The sequence below is a fragment of the Coregonus lavaretus genome (assembly GCF_964263955.1).
Source record: "Coregonus lavaretus genome assembly, chromosome: 31".
NCBI lineage: Eukaryota > Metazoa > Chordata > Actinopteri > Salmoniformes > Salmonidae > Coregonus > Coregonus lavaretus.
Genome location: NC_140018.1, coordinates 390,914 through 397,921, shown reverse-complemented (window position 1 = coordinate 397,921; position 7,008 = coordinate 390,914).

Here is a 7,008-nt window from a genome sequence, read left to right as displayed (position 1 = left end):
TAGCTTACAGTAACTTTTTTGAACTCCAAGGACAGATGGAAATGAATTTTCTTAGGCATTAATCATGTAAACACATTACTTTTTTATTGTGGCACGGCATCAGTGAGATTCAAATCTATGATTTTCTGTTTTCTATCCATGGAATTAGTCCACTGCTCCAACAGGATGGAACTAGCATGCCATGTTTTTGTTAACTGATACAAAGCTGTTCATTTTAGTCTATTCAAACAGACCCCATTTCAAAGGAAATAAGCACTCATTAAGATTAGTTGTGGCCAATTAGTGGCGCAGCCAACACACCTGAACACACTTAACATGATAGAGGCCAGAGAGAGTTTTGTTGATGCTGAGAACAGAATGTATATGTTTTTAAATAACATTCTTAGAATGTTCTTTGAACGTTACTAATGTTTTCTTGTGATTTTTATGGAAAGTTTTCTTAATGTTCTAAGAACATGACTTTGGGTGTGTTCGTAAATTCAATCTGGAGTGCCAGAGTGCTCTCAGAGTGCGCTCTGGGTGTTCGTAAATTCACAGCGTTGTCAGATTGTCCGTTCGTAAATTCAGAGCGTTTCTCTCTCAGAGTGTTCAGAGCGCACACTGGACGGTCTGAACGAAGAGTAGAGTTGATCGAGCATTCTGACCTCACAACGGCAGTCAAGCCCCCAAGCTAACTGGCTAACGTTGGCTAGCTTGCTAGCTACTTCCAGACACAAATGAGAGAACACCTCACTCTGACCATTTTATTTGCCCTAGCAGAGCTGGTTAGGCTGTTTTCATGTTATCTAGAGCGTTGGTGACTGTAACTGTGCTGCTGGCAACAATTTAATTACGCTTTTTGCCGATATTTAATGACGCCGGCCATATTCAACGGGTGTTGAGCGTTCGTAAATTCATCAGTTATTCTGCGCTCTAGCATACTCAGACGAGAGTGCTCTGAAATCAGATTAGATAGCCAGTGTGTGTTTACACCCTTTAACTAGAACCATGAGGAAAAATGTAGGAAACGGTATGCTGAAGTATTGAAATTCCCACAGAAGAACGTTGTTTCTTAACGTTCTCTGAACTATTTGAGAACATTCCCAACGTCAAACCAGTAGGAGAACGTTCCTAGAACATCACCAAAATTGTAATTAAATGTAACCATGTTCGATCTTTTAGGAAACATTCTGTTAAAGCAATGAAATACCAAGAACTAACGTTTTTCTATCAAGTTCCTTAAATGTGCTGAGAACGTTCCAAAGCAACTATCCTGCACCGTTCCCAGAAAGTTGTGGGAAGGTTGTATGCAAACTAACCACAGGACAACCACACTCTCACCAAGCTCTAAGAAATATATGGTTCTCAGAACGTTATGCGCTAGCTGAGAAAGGTGCCTGGTGCCATGGAGAGCTGAGACCACTCCCACCAGATGCCACCTGCTGGAGAGGGCCTCCTTTCAGCAGTGGAGTGTCCTGTCACACTAGCGTATTGACTGGGGCAGCCGACTGCCTCACATGAAGCCACGAGTTCCCCTGTACTAAAAACGGTGGTAGTAGGGAGGCATGCAAGAGGTCTTTGTGAGGTTGAGAGGAGGTGGGAGAAGGTTGGGGAAAGCAATGCCCTGTAGGCTTTGAGATGCAATGCACTGGAGCGACGTGGTTAGTCTTTTATTACACAGTAAAGGCTATTTATTAGTAAACTAATCTGAACCAGAAGTAGACTGGGTTAACACTGGGCTGTTTCTGCTATCCTTGGACATATCTGGGAAACAGACTGGGCTAATTGAGTTAGGAGGTGATTGTCTTACGGTGCCCTCTTGTTCTTATTGAGAATAAAGCTGGCGAGAAAAAGGCATTGTTGTTGTTGTTGTTGTTGTTGTTGTGTGTGTGTTGAGACCGAAGTGAAAAAAAGTGAATGTTGTCTCAAAAAGAAAAATCCCCCCAAAACTCTTAGTTTGGGAAGCCAAATTGCTAACTCAGAAAAGGCCGGCCTCCTGGGCTTTTCACGCAGGACAGTGTCTAGGGTTTACCGAGAATGGTGCGACAAACAAAAAAACGTGCAGTCAGCGGCAGTCCTGTGGGCGAAAACAGCTCGTTAATGGGAGCTCCAAGGAGGATGGCAAGAATTGTGCAAGCTAACAAAGAGGCGGGGCCACAAACAGGCCAATAACGGCGCAGTACAACAGTGGTGTGCAGAACGGCATCTCGGAACGCACAACTCGTTGATCCCTGTCACGGATGGGCTATTGCAGCAGACGACCACACCGGGTTCCACTCCTATCAGCTAAAAACAAGAAGAGGCGGCTCCAGTGGGCACTCCATCACCATCGCATGCTCCTGTTGCGTAATGCTGTTGGCAGAGTCAGGATCTGGCATAAGCAGCATGAGTCCATGGTCCATCATGCCTGGTGTCAACGGTACAGGCTGGTGGCATGGTGTAATGGTGTGGGGAATGTTTTCCTGGCACACGTTAGGTCCCTTGATACCAATTGAGCAATGTTGATTTTTTCTCTTATCCAGAGCGACTTACAGTAGTGAGTGCATACATTTTCATACTAGTCCCCCGTAGGAATTGATCCCACAACACTGGCGTTGCAAACGCCACGCTCTACCAACTGAGCCACACGGGCAAAGGGGGGGTTGACCCCGGTTCTAGATGTGTGTAGCTACACCGGCTCTGACGCTCGTCGGATGTGGCTGGGCTTGAAAACTATTACAGACTACAAAGGGAAGCACAGCCGTGAGCTGCCCAGTGACACAAGCCTACCAGACGAGGACACTAAGGTAACCTGCCTAAATGACTACCGACCCGTAGCACTGACGTCTGTAGCCATGAAGTGCTTTGAAAGGCTGGTCATGGCTCACATCAACACCATTATCCCAGAAACCCTAGACCCACTCCAATTTGCATACCGCCCTAACAGATCCACAGATGATGCAATCTCTATTGCACTCCACACTGCCATTTCCCACCTGGACAAGAGGAACACCTACGTGAGAATGCCATTCATTGACTACAGCTCAGCGTTCAACACCATAGTGCCCTCAAAGCTCATCACTAAGCTAAGGATCCTGGGACTAAACACCTCCCTCTGCAACTGGATCCTGGACTTCCTGACGGGCCGCCCCCAGGTGGTAAGGGTAGGTAACAACACATCTGCCACGCTGATCCTCAACACGGGGGCCCCTCAGGGGTACGTGCTCAGTCCCCTCCTGTACTCCCTGTTCACCCATGACTGCATGGCCAGGCACTACTCCAACACCATCATTAAGTTTTCTGACGACACAACAGTGGTAGGCCTGATCACAGACAACGATGAGACAGCCTATAGGGAGGAGGTCAGAGACCTGGCCGTGTGGTGCTAGGATAACAACCTCTCCCTCAACGTGACCAAGACAAAGGAGATGATTGTGGACGACAGGAAAAAAAAGAGGACTGAGCACGCCCCCATTCTCATCGACGGGGCTGTAGTGGAACAGGTTGAGAGCTTCAAGTTCCTTGGTGTCCACATCACCAACAAACTATCATAGTCCAAACACACCAAGACAGTCGTGAAGAGGGCATGACAAAGACTATTCCCCCTCAGGAGACTGAAAAGATTTGGCATGGGTCTTCAGATCCTCAAAAAGTTCTACAGCTGCACCATCGAGAGTATCCTGACTGGTTGCATCACCGCCTGGTATGGCAACTGTTCGGCCTCCGACCGCAAGGGACTACAGAGGGTAGTGCGTACGGCCCAGTACATCACTGGGGCCAAGCTTCCTGCCATCCAGGACCTCTATACCAGGCGCTGTCAGAGGAAGGCCCTCAAAATTGTCAAAGACTCCAGCCACCCTAGTCATAGACTGTTCTCTCTGCTACCGCACGGCAAGCGGTACTGGAGCGCCAAGTCTAGGTCCAAAATACTTCTCAACAGCTTCTACCCCCAAGCCATAAGACTCCTGAACAGCTAATCATGGCTACCCAGACTATTTGCACTGCCCCCCCACCCCATCTTTTTACGCTGCTGCTACTCTGTTAATTATTTATGCATAGTCACTTTAACTCTACCCACATGTCCATATTACCTCAACTACCTCAACTAGCCGGTGCCCCTGCACATTGACTCTGCACCGGTACCCCCTGTATATAGCCTCCCTACTGTTATTTTATTTTTGCTCTTTTTTTCTCAACACTTTTTTTGTTGTTGTTGTTTTATTTTACTTTTTTATTAAGAAATAAATGCACTGTTGGTTAAGGGCTTGTAAGTAAGCATTTCACAGTAATGTCTACACCTGCTGTATTCGGCGCATGTGGCAAATACAATTTGATTTGACTTGATTTGAATATACTGGCCACTGAGTGTAGAGAGACCACCCATCAGGTTCACAGTGCAGTTTTCCTTTATCTGCAGTTGATTGAAGATGATCTGATCAGATTATTAAATTTTTTAAGAGATAGGTCAGTGGAGATGACAGGAAATAAATGGTATTTAAGTCAAATGGCAGCGCTAGAGCAAACAGGCCACATTTTAATATGATACAATATGATACAATATACCTTATTGTCCATTTACATGGAAATTCATTTTGTAAAGTTAGCATACAAACACACAAAAACAATACACTATAATACGTGCAGTACGGAAAACACCGGAAAGTTACAAGTTAATGCAGAAGTATTCACAGTCTCTGCCGTCTACTGTCTGACCATGTATTGGCCCTACATCTATCCTCTGTCCCACTGTTCAGCAGCCTGATAATAATAGTGAACTGCATCCTGAGGTGTGTTTGTATCAGAGGAGAGGCGGGCAGGGCCAAACAGGAAGTGACCAGAGGGCAGGGCCAAACAGGAAGTGACCAGAGGGCAGGGCCAAACAGGAAGTGACCAGAGGGCAGGGCCAAACAGGAAGTGACCAGAGGGCAGGGCCAAACAGGGAGTGACCAGAGGGCAGGGCCAAACAGGAAGTGACCAGAGGGCAGGGCCAAACAGGGAGTGACCAGAGGGCAGGGCCAAACAGGAAGTGACCAGAGGGCAGGGCCAAACAGGGAGTGACCAGAGGGCAGGGCCAAACAGGAAGTGACCAGAGGGCAGGGCCAAACAGGAAGTGACCAGAGGGCAGGGCCAAACAGGGAGTGACCAGAGGGCAGGGCCAAACAGGGAGTGACCAGAGGGCAGGGCCAAACAGGAAGTGACCAGAGGGCAGGGCCAAACAGGAAGTGACCAGAGGGCAGGGCCAAACAGGGAGTGACCAGAGGGCAGGGCCAAACAGGAAGTGACCAGAGGGCAGGGCCAAACAGGGAGTGACCAGAGGGCAGGGCCAAACAGGGAGTGACCAGAGGGCACTCCCAAATGGCACCCTATTCCTCCTTCCAAATGGCACCCTATTCCTCCTTCCAAATGGCACCCTATTCCTCCTTCCAAATGGCACCCTATTCCTCCTTCCAAATGGCACCCTATTCCTCCTTCCAAATGGCACCCTATTCCTCCTTCCAAATGGCACCCTATTCCTCCTTCCAAATAGCACCCTATTCCCTACATAGTGCACTACTGTTGACCAGGGCCCTTCAACAGCTCCGGCCTCCAGATAAAAGGTACAGTGGCTTGCGAAAGTATTCACCCCCCTTGGCATTTTTCCTATTTTGTTGCCTTACAACCTAGAATTAAAAAATTGATTTTTTGGGGGGGTTGTATCATTTGATTACACAACATGCCTACCACTTTGAAGATGCAAAATAAAAAAAATTGTGAAACAAACAACAAATAAGACAAAAAAACTTGAGCGTGCATAACTATTCACCCCCCCCTAAGTCAATTATTTGTAGAGCCACCTTTTGCAGCAATTACAGCTGCAAGTCTCTTGGGGTATGTCTCTATAAGCTTGGCACATCTAGCCACTGGGATTTTTGCCCATTCTTCAAGGCAAAGCTGCTCCAGCTCCTTCAAATTGGATGGGTTCCGCTGGTGTACAGCAATCTTTAAGTCATACCACAGATTCTCAATTGGATTGAGGTCTGGGCTTTGACTAGGCCATTCCAAGACATTGAAATATATCCGCTTAAACCACTCAAGTGTTGCTTTAGCAGTATGCTTAGGGTCATTGTCCTGCTGGAAGGTAAACCTCCATCCCAGTCTCAAATCTCTGGAAGACTGAAACAGGTTTCCCTCAAGAATTTCCCTGTATTTAGCACCATCCATTATTCATTAAATTCTGACCAGTTTCCCAGTCCAAAGATATACAAAGACCTTGAGCATTTTCTCCATTGGCAAACTGTAATCAGGGGAGGGATCTATAGTGCCATGCAAAATTATTCAGACCCATTGGATTTCTTCACATTGTATTGTGTTACAAAGTGGGATTAAAATGTATATAATTGTCTTTTTTTTTTGGTCAACAATCTACACAAAATACTCTGTGATGTCAAAATGGAAGAACATTTATATATTTTTTAAAAGATGAATACAAATGTAATAACTAAAATATAGTCGTTGCATAAGTATTCAGCTCCCTGAGTCAATACATGTTGGAATCACCTTTGGCAGCGATTACAGCTGTGAGTAAGTCTATAAGAGCTTTGCAATATTGACCCATTATTCTTTTTTTATTCTTCAAGCATGTTTGGGATCATGGCTAGACAGACATTTTCAGTCTTGTTTCAGTCAGTTTTTCAAGAAGAGTTACGTCAAACTGTAACTTTGCAACTCAGTAACATTCACCGTCTTCTTGGTAAGCAATTCTAGTGTAGATTTGGCCTTGTGTTTTAGGTTATTGTCCTGCTGAAAGGTGAATTCCTCTCCCAGTCTCTGGTGTAAAGCAGACTGAAGCAGGTTTTCCTCTAGGATTTTGCCTGTGCTTAGCTCCATCCCGTTACTTTTTATCCTGAAAAACTCCCTAGTCCTTGCCGATGACAAGCATACCCATAACATGATGCAGCCACCACCATGCTTGGAAATAAGGAGGCAGTTACTCAGTGACATGTTGTGTTGGATTTGCCCCAAACATAAGGCTTTGAATTTATGCCAAAGGGTGTATTCCTTTGCTGTGTT